Source organism: Microcaecilia unicolor, chromosome 1, assembly GCF_901765095.1.
Source record: "Microcaecilia unicolor chromosome 1, aMicUni1.1, whole genome shotgun sequence".
In the NCBI taxonomy this organism is placed as follows: Eukaryota; Metazoa; Chordata; class Amphibia; order Gymnophiona; family Siphonopidae; genus Microcaecilia; species Microcaecilia unicolor.
The window spans coordinates 138,318,699-138,331,073 of NC_044031.1; the positions used below are offsets into that span (position 1 = coordinate 138,318,699).

A 12,375-nucleotide genomic window follows, 5' to 3' on the forward strand; every position below is an offset into this window, starting at 1 on the left:
AGGGAGGGGTAGTGATATTATATGTTAAAGACAATATTAAAGCCACACAATTGCAGTACCTACAGGTAAGGAAGAGACTCTGTGGGTCAATCTGGAATGAGGGACTAGCAAATATATTTACACTAGTGTGATGTACAGGCCTCCTTCATAGAAAGAAGAAATGGATTTAATTGAAGATGAAAAAGGATGACCCCCCTCCCCAAACTTCCACAGCAATCTACCAGAACAGAAAAAGGGTGAAAGATAACAACCAAAGTGACCGATGGTGGTTTTTTTTTTAGCTGTACTCCCCTGGCACCTGACATTTTTAAGTTGATGACTAAACTTGATCCATAACACACTACTATTCTCCATATCTTGATAAGATTTGTTGACACACCCTTGAAGAAGGCTTGCTTCCGAAACACAGCCTGTGTTGGGTCAAGAGCTGCCCAAGCACCTTGTACTATTTGGAGAAGTATTGGACTTCTGGACTCTTATGATTGCTAGATTTAATTGAAGATATTCAAAATTTAGCTTTGAGAGGGGAAGTACTAATATGTGATTTTAACATGACAAATGTTGATTGGAGTATCCCTATTGCGGAGTCTTTAAGAAGCAGGGATATCCTGGATTCTCGACAAAGGGAACTATTCCAGCAAAGTAAAATTTTTTGGAATCCAATGGATTACAGGACCTGAAGCAACATGGTTTCACCAGATTTAGTCAGACAAAAACTGATTAATTTCTTTGACTGGATGACCAAAGAGATGGATCTAGGGGAGTGTTAGATGTGGTATATTTAGATTTTAGCAAAGCCTTTGACATGGTTCCACATAGGCGAGCAATAAATAAACTGAGTGCTCTCGGTATGAGCCCTAAAAAGTGACTGACTGGGTTAGGAACTAGTTGCATGGAAGGCCACAGAAGGTAGTAGTAAATGGAGTTCATTATTATTATTATTAGCATTTGTATAGCGCTACCAGACAGTGGTGTGTTGCAAGCTTCAGTACTTGGGAAGGTTCTTTAACAATTTTGTAAGTGATATTGCTGAAGGACTGTCTGGTAAGGTTTGCCTCTTTGCGGATGAAACCAAAATCTTTAATAGGGTATACATCCTTGATGATGTGGATAGCATAAGAAAGGACCTAGTGAACCTTGAGGAATGGTCTGGAATTTGGCAGCTAAAGATTTAATGCAAAAATGCAGATATCATGCCTTTGGGCTGCAAAAACCTGAGGGAACACTACAAGAGTGAAGAACTTTTGTGCACCAAGGTGGCCAAGCAGGTAGAAAAGTTGAAAGATGCTCGGATGATTAGGGAGAGGAATGGCCAGAAGGAAAAAAGGAGGTGATGTCCCTCTATAGGACTCTGGTGAGACTTCAAAAAGATATAAACATGATAGGAGCTGGTCCAGAAGGCAGCTACTAAAATGGTCAGTGGTCTTAGTCATGAAGCATATAGAGACAGACTTAAAAATCTCAATTATGTATACTTTGGAAGAAAGGGGAGATGACAGAGACATTTAAATATCTACGCAGCATAAATGCAAGTCTTTCAATTGAAAGGAAGCTCTGGAACGAGGCGGCATGGGATAGACTCAGAAATAACCTGAGGAAATACTTCACAGAAGTTTGGTGAATACAGGGAACGGCCTCCTGGTGGAAGTGGTGGAGACAAAAACAGTATCTGAATACAAGAGAGCTAAGGGAGTGAGAGGGAGAGTAGATGGCATTTATGGGCAGACTGGATAGGTCATATAGTCTTTATTGCCTACATGTTTCTATTTACACTGGACAAAAAAATGTTCTCTCAAAAATAATGCAGAGGCATAATGTAACGGTCTAATACATTAGCTACAAAAATGAGAAAAACAGAAAACAGATATTAGGGACGTTGGTATGAGATGCATTTTACCTTTAATGTTTAATCATATATAATTTGGTGAAGATACTTTTTTTTTTACATAAAAGATTAAAGACAACTAATCATTGATATTTCTAGGAAGGTCTTTTTACAGTGCCTTGCGAAGCTTTTATATTCCCCTGTCCCTGCTTAAAGAATACAATTCAAAATACATTAAAGTAGGAATTTGACATCAATTTGCTATTCTTGGGCAGGGGACTGGTGGAGCCAACAGAACACACAAAGACACTGCTTTGATCTGTTTTGCTGCAGCTGGTCTAGAGAAGCAACAGCAGTGGCCAGGGAGGAACAAAGTTACTAGGGTAGAGACATGAGAGGAGAGGGAAAGAAGATAGAGTTAGTGAAAGACTGGGGAATAAGAGGAATGGGAACAGGAGTCAGGGTGATGGAAAGCTGTAGGCAGACGAAGTAAAAAGGGAAACAGACTAGATATTGAGAATGAGCTAAATCAACTGAAGAAATGAAATGAAAAGGAAAGAGAAAAATGAGAGTTAAGAGCGGATGGAGGAAAACAGAACCCAGAGCTTGGACCAACACAATTAGAAAATAAAATGATCAGACAACCTTTTCTACCTTTGCTGTCTGGTCATTTTATTTTCTATTTTGTGATTAGAATATATCAGTTTTTGGGATGTCCATTTCAAAACATCTGCTGATCAGAAAAGCTTGAGAGCAGCCTCAACATTATACCAATAACAAAGTAGGCGAATAGCATAAATACAAAGGTGACTTATCCTACCTCTTTGCTAGACCAGCAAGATGCAACAAATGTAATGCCATTTTTTTTTAATTGTCTGTAAATGAAGAAACCTAAAAGCAACTGTACAATAGAAATCTGATGAGAAAGAGTGGATGAGTTCTGGACTGATCTGTTGGGACTGAAGGAAAGAAATTAGCAAGTAAGGACTAAGGGGTCCTTTTATTAAGCTGCGTAAGCATCTACGCGCGCCTAACATGCACCGAAATGGAGTTACCACTCGACTACTGCGTGGCTCTTGCGGTAATTTCATTTTTGGTGCATGTACGAAAAATATTTGTTACTTTCGGACACGCGTAACGGACGCGCGCCAAGTGGCATTTGACACGCATAGGTCATTATCGCCTGGATTATTTACCGCTAGGACAATGGCTGGTGGTAAGGTCTCAGACCCAAAATGGACATGTGACAATTTTGATTTTGCCGCACGTCCATTTTTGGCAAAACAAAAACAGGCCTTTTTCACAGGCGCGCTGAAAAACGGATTGGCCCGCGCCTACACTAGCGCAACCCATTTTTCTGCACGCCTTTGTAAAAGGACCCTTAAATTTCTCCTTCTTGGAATCCAAACCAATGTTAGGATTAAAGGAAAGAAAATTGGCAGGTAAGTACTACATTTCTTCTCTCTTTGCATCCCAACCAATCAGTTCAAATTTGCAGGATAAAAAGCAGTCCTCAAGTTGGGAGGGAAATGGAGGTCCCTGCAGAAAAAAACTGAAGCTCCAAAGAAAACCTCCTGCCTGGCCAACAGGTCCAGACAAGTGCTTGGACATAAAAATGAACCGAGGACCAATTTGCTGATCTGCAAATATCCTCAATGGAAATGAACCGAGCCTTGGCGACCAAAGTAGCCAATGCTCTAGTGGAATGAGCGTTCAGATGCTGCAAAGGAGGTTGCTTACCTGCCAAATATTTAAGCAGATGAAATGCATTTCTTTAACCACTGGTCACAGTAGGTTTAAAAGCCTGCATGCCATTCCTGGGACCAGCACAAAGGATGAAGAAATAGTCAGTGTCTGAAATCACTGGTCACCTCAAGTCCCTTAGGAAATGTCTGCACAAATCCAGGAATTCTAAGGAATTACAATTGGTTGGGATGCAAAGGAAGTTCCTTTATACAGCATAAAGAGGAAGCAGATGAAGTGATGGATTATACAGGGTATCAGAATGCGCAGCTAGATATGGCTGGAGCAGGCAGAAAGTGATATATCAGCCTGAGCCCATCAGCTTACTGCAGCTATCTTGAATTTGTTAAGGTGTGCACAAGGATCAGGAGTCATGCTAGAGAGCTGGACTGACCATGGCTGCCTGCCCAGACTTGTCTGCCCTTGGCCAGCTCCCTGGAGTCAAACAGGGAATCATGTAGGAGAAAGAGCTGCTTCAGACATGATTAGAGTCCCTGCATTTCTACCTGTTAGTACAGACAGCCTTTGAGCTACCAGAACAGACACCTGCCTTCCGGCAGGGCCTTATGAATAATGGACAGAGATCTACATCCATTCAGGCCCCAAGGATCCTTGTGGGAGCCTCCCTGATCTCCAGGTTTCAAGTTGTGGGTGTGTGTGTGGGGAGGGGTGGGTGAAGTGCCTTGCCTCCCCCTCCCCCCCACACACACACAAACCAGGTGAAGTGATGTGCCCACTGTGCCCTGCAAAATTATATTTCTGCCATTGCTACCAAAATCACTGCATCCAAACTCGTGGCTGGATCGTGTTGGCAGGGAATCAGAAGCCCCATGATGTCTGCAGTCCCTGGTGATAGAGCTGGATCATTTCACACCGGGCACAGGGTGGTGGTACTGAGTCACCGGCTTCTACCGATAGAACAGTATCAGCCAGCAAGCAAGCTCACACACGCGGACCAATGCAAGCACACACATACACGCCCTCAGGCTTGGATCCAGTCAGCCACTCATCAGGGATCCCTTCCCAGGCCTGCTTGCTGCCTCCTCATTCAAGGGTTCTGCTCTTGTGTGTGTGCTTTCCATTTATTTACTTTGAACAACTTTCTAGGCCAAATTTTTGTTCTTTATTTGCTGGAAGGGAGCCCAAGGGTGGGGAGAACAAGGACCCCAAGCCAGGAGGCTCCCAAGGGCTGGAACTTGAGACTGCAGAGAGAACTTCACCCCCAAGCTCAACTGAGGTAAGGACTGTGGTCCAACCCCAAGAGTGATACTGGCTCACGGACTTACAACTATACCATTTCCTAGAGTTAGAAAAATAATGGAGAATTCAAAGTTGAACCAGCCCTTCTGCTGGTGACGTCATTGCTACAATTCAGTATCTCTATTTCCATCTTCTGGTAGGGGACTCAACCCATTTGTCTGGACTGGTCTCCCAGATGAAAAGGAATGAGTAAACTAGTTTTAACTGTATAAAAGCTAGCAATAAAAATATCATAAAAATGTTGTTGCTGTATATGGAATAGTAAAATGTATACACAGATTACTTATCAAATTTGAATTTTTTTAAAAGAAAAAGTACCAAAAAGGAATAATTTAAAACCTATGTAACATAAAAAACATGTCTGAATAACCCACTACGACACCATAAACAAATATACCCCAGTTTCACATAACATTACCTTAACTGATTTGAGAAATCATCTTCAACATTATCATCATCCCAATTATCTTCCCAAACATGTGCATCTTCATCTTCATCCAAACCAGCCCAATCTGAGAAGAGAAATAAAGTATTAGTACTTTAAGAAACTGGCAGATTTCTTTTCAAGTTCAGAAACAGATTTTCAAGCACTTCCTACATGGTCTTTTGTTTTGAAAATCCTGATTTAAAAATTCTAAATACATTTATAAATAGTGATGCTGGGCTAGATTCAATACGGCCGGTGTTTACTAATGCTTAGTAAATAATGGCAACTGCCTTAAAGCCCAAATAACACTTTTTCTGAGGTCAATGGGGAAGGTAATATGCATGTCTTATTTGTTTGAAGTGTAGCAAAATGTCTTAGTTGTAAATATTGATATAAACAGAGTGAGATATCAATGACAGCATCTATAACTTAGAGACTTTACCAGATGTCTGCTATATAGCATAGGGAATAAAATTAACTGACCTACTCTTAACTGGGCCATAATATGCTTCCCAATTTCTCCCTGGACAAGGGAGATGTAAAAGGGGACAAAAATCATGAAATTCTAGCTTTATTACATATATTTTGCCCAGACTGTAACCAAGGATTTAAGAAACAGGTGGACAGAACATTTGGCTGTCAAGGTAGCATCCACATCACACCACATATTTATTTATTGTTCACTTATATCCCACATTTTCCCACTCATGCAGGCACAATGTGGCTCTCAAACATTAAATAAAATACAGAATAGAACACCTAGGACAGTGTGCCTTCCAACCCGAGGAGAACAGCCTCCCAGAATACAGGCTGAGACCACGGCCACCTTCACCCACCGGGCAAAGGAAGTCTTGGATGCCATGAGACCCAACTGCTGTTTACCAAACTGCCCAAAAGGTCTATATGAAAGACTGAAGACATCGAGAACCTCGAAAAAGCACAAGAGATCTCTGCAAGAGGCAATCATATACCTGTAGAAGGACTCAACTGAGCTTCCAATCTTACCCAAATGAACCTTTTCCTGTAAACTAGTGTTCCGAAATCCCAGGCTGCTATGGCATCTAAAGAAATCAGACTTAATGACGAGATTTTGTTGGTAAAACAATCAGAAAGCCAGCAGCATAGGTTCTCTATTCTTCAAATCAATCCCAGTACAGAATGGGAAATGATGTGTGATTCAAATTTTGTACCCAGTGCCAAAGCAGCAGAGGTGGAGGGCTAGTTTCCTTTTCTTCCACTTGTAATCAGAGCCATTTGGTGGTAGGGTGCCTGAGATGCAGGAGCTAGTGAGGTATGTGCAGGGGGAGGAGAATGGGAAGGAGAAATTAGGACTTACCTGATAATTTTCTTTCCATTAGTTCTTCACACTATTCTAGGACGAGTGGGTAGTTATGTCCATCGACCAGCAGGTGGAGATAGAAAATACAGAACTGAGCACCACTACATAGCTCCCTGCTGGCAGCTCAGCTCCTCAGTATCAGTCCTCATGCAAGGAAGAAGAACGCCCAATCAGGAGCATGGTCAGTAACCAACACATCCAGCCCAAAAAGCATTTGAAGACAAGGCCCCTGTAAAACAGGATACTAGACAGCATAGAACCACCAATGAGGGCGTCGAACCACGGGAGGGCTCCTGGAATAGTGTGAAGAACTAATGGAAAGAAAATTATCAGGTAAGTCCTAATTTCTCCTTCCATTACGTTCATTCTCACTATTCCAGGATGAGTGGGATGCTCAAAAGCTATCCCTGCCACATGCAGAACAGACACCTCAAATGCAGCTGCTGCCTGCATGGCCCCCACTATACCATCATGCTTACTGAAGGCAAGCACAGAAGCCCACGCCTCTGCCCTATAAAAATCCATCAGGGAAGACAACGAAGCCTCTGCCCAAGACGTAGACACACACCCAGGTCAGTGTGCCTTCCAACCCGAGGAGAACAGCCTCCCAGAATACAGCTGAGACCATGGCCACCTTCACCCACCGGGCAAAGGAAGTCTTGGATGCCATGAGACCCAACTGCTGTTTACCAAACTGCCCAAAAGGTCTATACAAAAGACGGAAGACATCGAGAACCTCGAAAAAACACAAGAGAGCTCTGCAAGACGCAATCATTAGGTACTTGGGTATTATTACTGACTAGTAAAAACGGAAAATTAGGTTCTTACCTTGGTAATTTTCTTTCCTTTAGTCATAGCAGATGAAGCCATTACGTATGGGTTGTGTCCATCAACCAGCAGGGGGCGATAGAGAGCACAACTTTTCACAGTGCCTCATGGCCAGCCAGCTCCACTGCCTCTTCAGTATTTGAAGCTTCCAAAGCAGTATGGCAAACCGCAATGGGAATAACATGAACTTTCCTCACAGCGAACGATGGCCCCTTAACAAGGGCATGAATTCAAAAGGAGGGAATGAACACATCCTCCTGGAGGGAATACACGCAACCTCCTGACGGGAATAAACTCATCCTCCAAAACATAAACTGGAGGGAATGGACTCATCCTCCTATAAGTGAACATGAATCCTGAAGACTGTTTTTCAACTTTCTCCCAAGGAAGGAACTTCAGGAAACAAGAACAGAACCTGAAACAGATTCACAGGGAGGGCTCATGGCTTCATCTGCTATGACTAAAGGAAAGAAAATTACCAAGGTAAGAACCTAATTTTCCCTTCTTTGTCATCAAGCAGATGAAGCCATTACGTATGGGATGTAACAAAGCAATCCCTATATAGGGTGGGAACAGTTCACACCACGCGCTAGCACTTGTGCTCCAAAACGCGCATCCCTCCTAGCAGCCACATCCAGCCTGTAATGTCGGGCAAAAGAGAGCTTAGAAGCCCATGTTGCTGCACTGCATATCTCTTGACGAGAGAGTGCTCCAGTTTCAGCCCAAGAGGAAGAAATCGCTCTGGTAGAATGCGCCTTAAAGGCTACAGGCAGAGACCGGCCGGCAAGCAGATAAGCTGAAAAGCTAGCTTCTTTGAGCCAGCGGGCAATAGTGGCTTTAGACGCTGGAGACCCTCTGCGAGGATCTGATAGCAAAACAAACATGATCATGGATCCTGAAAGAGATAGTAACTCGCAGATACTGCAGCAGAGTCCTGCGCACATGCAACAGGTGCAACTGCCCAAAAGATTCTGGAAACTCCTCCTTATCAAAGGAGGGCAAGAAAATAGGCTGGTTTAGGTGAAACGCTGAAACCACCTTAGGCATGAAGGAAGGCACGGTCCGAACCGTGATCCCGGACTCTGAGAATTGCAGAAATGGGTCTCTACAGGACAGTGCCTGGAGTTCTGACACCCGTCTCGCCGAAGTAATGGCCACAAGAAAAACCGCCTATAGTGTCAAATCTTTCTCCGATGCTCGCCGAAGCGGCTCAAAAGGAGAAGCCTGCAGGGCCTTCAAAACTAGCCCCAGGTTCCAAGCTGGACAGGGTGCTCGCACGGAAGGCCGGAGCACCCCACTAAGAAACCGTGCCACATCTGGATGAGCAGTTAAAGACACGCCTTCAACTTTACCACGAAGGGAGGCCAACGCTGCCACTTGCACCAGCAGGGAATTATAGGCCAAGCCTATTTGTACACCATCCTGCAAAAAGTCCAGAATCGGCGAGACAGGAGCCCGCATGGGTGTGATCGCTTTTGAAGCACACCAAGACTCAAACTGGCGCCAAATCCTGGCATAAGCCACGGAAGTGGAACGCTTGCGGGCCTGCAGGAGAGTGGAAATGACTGTGTTTGAATAGCCTTTGTCCCTCAATTGCGCCCTCTCAATCGCCATGCCATAAGATCAAAGCGGCAGGCGTCCTCCATGGCTAACGGGCCCTGTGACAACAGGTTCGGTACCAGAGGTAAAGGAAGGGGAGCCTCCACTAGCATCTGTCGGAGGTCCGCATACCAAGGCCTCCTGGGCCAATCCGGGGCGATGAGGACCACTTCTCCTGGGTGCAGTCGAATCCGCAGGAGCACACGCCCTATCAAGGGCCACGGAGGGAACACATATAGTAGGCCCGGAGGCCAGGGCTGAGTCAAGGCATCCAACCCTGCCGAGCGAGGATCTCTCCGTCTGCTGAAGAAGCACGGGACTTTGGCATTTGAACTTGTCGCCATAAGATCCATCACGGGCTTGCCCCATTTGGCACATATCTGCAGGAATACTTCGTCTGCTAGTTCCCATTCTGCTGGATCGATCTGATACCTGCTTAGATAATCAGATTGCACGTTGCTCTGACCTGCAATGTGAGCTGCCGACAGAAACTGAAGATGCAGCTCGGCCCAGTGGCAAATCTGTTCGGCCTGCGTGGCTAGAGCTCTACACTGAGTGCCGCCTTGTCGATTTATGTAGGCCACTGCTGTCGTGTTGTCCGACATCACTCTGACAGCCAATCCTTCCAGGGTCACTTGAAAGGCCAGAAGCGCCCGAAACACCACTTTCAACTCCAGGCGGTTGATGGACCACTCCGACTCCTCAGGTGTCCATAGACCATGGGCATGCTTCCCCTTGCAATGTGCATCCCAGCCCTTCAGGCTGGCATCTGTCACTACTAGACACCAATCGTGGAGTGCCAGCAGCATTCCTCGCCGCAGCATGCTGTCTGAGAGCCACCACTTCATGCTGAGTCGGGCCGCAGGGAGCCAAGAAAGTCTGCATCGATAATCCTGAGAAACTGGAGACCATCTTTGAAGTAGGGAATACTGTAGAGGTCTCAGGTGCGCTCTCGCCCAGGGCACCACTTCCAATGTGGCTGTCATCGATCCCAGCAGCTGGACAATGTCCCAAGCTCACGGGCGGGGCATCCTCAGGAGCAGACGGACCTGATTCTGAAGCTTGCACTGCCTTAGCTCGGGTAGGTATACATAGCCCGAGTCTGTGTCGAACCTGGCCCCCAAATATTCTAGAGATTGCGAGGGGGGTCAGGTGACTTTTGGCCATATTGACGACCCAGCCTAGAGATTGAAGTACTGAGACCACTCTGGCTGTAGCTTGATAGCTCTCTGTTACAGAGTCTGCTCTGATGAGCCAGTCGTCTAGGTACGGGTGAACCCTGATACCTTCTCGCCTGAACAAAGCAGCTACTACCACCATTACCTTCGAAAAGGTTTGGGGAGCTGTGGCGAGGCCAAAAGGCAAGGCCCGGAACTGGAAATGTTTTCCCAACACCGCAAACCTCTGAAACTTCTGGTGCGGGGGCCAAATTGGTATGTGCAAGTAAGCTTCTTTCAGGTCTAGAGACGTGAGAAACTCTCCTGGCTGTACCGCAGCAATGACGGAGTGCAGGGTTTCCATGTGGAAATGCCACACTCTCAGGGACTTAATTCTTTATGTCCAGAATAGGGCGAAGAGACCCACCTTTTTGCGGCACCACAAAGTAGATGGAGTATCAGCCGTAGTCGTGTTCGGCGGGAGGTACCAGGGACACGGCCCCTAACTAAATCAGACCTTGCAAAGTCTCCTCTACCGCCGCCCGTTTGGCGGCAGAACCGCATCGGGACTCCACAAACACGTCTCTTACTGGGGCATTGAATTCTATTCTGTAGCCATCTCTTATCAGGTCCAGAACCCACTGATCTGAGGAAATATTGGCCCACTCCTCGGCAAAGAGGGAAAAACGTCCGATGACAGGAAGCGAGGAGGGGGCCGGTGCACCATCATTGAGAGGGTCGCCCCTGAACTCCAGGCCTAGAGCCGGTGGCTGCGGAACGCTTGTCCGAGCGAAAGGATTTCCTCTGCTGAAAAACCGGGCACGAGAAGTGAACCCAGCAGAACACCCCGGGTGGTACCTTCCAGCTTTACGGAAGTGAGGTCTATAAGAGGAGTGGACCGCCTGGCCCTTGGAGGAAGGCCTCGGCCTATCTTCGGGCAAGTGCTGGGGTTTAGGATCTCCCAGGCCTTTAACAATTTTTTTTCCCAAACTCCTCACCAAATAGGAGAAGGCCTTGAAAGGGCAACTTCACCAACCTTTGCTTAGAGGCCACGTCCGCTGCCCAATGTTGTAGCCAAATAAGACGGCGAGCCGCCACTGCTACTGCCATTTGTTTAGCCGAAGCTCTGATAATATCATAAAGGGCATCAGCCAAAAAGGACAAGGTCGACTCCAGCCGCGGAGCCACATCCGAGAAGGGCTCCGCTCCATCTCCGGGCTGTTCCACTGCCTGTTGCAACCACACCAGACAGGCTCTAGCAGCATAACAACTGCATGCTGACGCCCGAACAGTAAGACCTGCAATTTCAAAGGACCGTTTAAGTGCTGCTTCCAGCCTACGGTCTTGTATATCCTTTAGGGCAACTCCTCCTTCCACAGGGAGTAGTTCTCTTTGTCACCGTAGTGCCTAGGGCATCTACTTTAGGCCTTGCAAAGCGAGCCAAATGCTCCTCACGCAGAGGGTATAATTGCCACATAGCCCTGGAAACTTTCAAAGGTCCCTCGGGGTCAGCCCACTGAGCGGAAAAAAGCTCTTGGATGGAATCATGCAAAGGAAAGGCTCGAGCAGGCTTTTTGGTACTAGCCATCCCAGGATTCACAGAGGAGGCCGTGCCACTGTCAGGCTCTTCAATAGAAAGGACCTGTAGGGCATCTGAAATAAGCGCTGGCAGCTCATCACGGTGGAAAATCCGCACCGCGGAGGGATCATCCAGATCCTGTGGTAATTCTGCACCTGACTCTGGCTCCTCAGACCATGAAGGCCTGCCAGAACTCTCCGAATCCTCACAGCCTGACCACAGGGGCGAAAAAGGAGGTGCACCACAATCTGAAGGGGAATTAGCCCTTCTACGCTTTTTTTATGCCAATTATCAGGGAAAATAGCCTAAGCGGGTAGTCCCAGGCCAGAATCCACCGGGGGGGGGGGGGGGGGGGGGGGACAATAGAAGGGCCTCAGATGACCCTTGAGGGACAGCTCTTTTCAGCATGTATGCTTTATGCAATAACACAAAATCAGGGGAGAAAAACTCGCCCTGGGCACCCAGATCCCGTCCGGGGCTAGCCGCTCCCTGAATAGCCTCAATTCGAGGTTCCCCCCCCCCCCCCGGCTCAGGGCTCTCCGTCTCTATGGAGACCGCGCCATGAGGAGAATTCAAAATGGCATCCGCTGCCAATTCTGAGTGGGAAGAATCAATCGC

General features: G+C 46.6%; 1 long non-coding RNA gene across 1 annotated transcript in view; it reads right to left on the bottom strand.

Annotated features, from left to right (window-relative positions):
* LOC115468818 overlaps positions 1–12,375 on the bottom strand; it is a 37,634-nt gene that overhangs the window by 5,771 nt on the left and 19,488 nt on the right. The window contains exon 2 of the long non-coding RNA XR_003941923.1: positions 5,247–5,340. This is a non-coding gene — a long non-coding RNA (uncharacterized LOC115468818). The remainder of the gene's footprint in view (positions 1–5,246; positions 5,341–12,375) is intronic.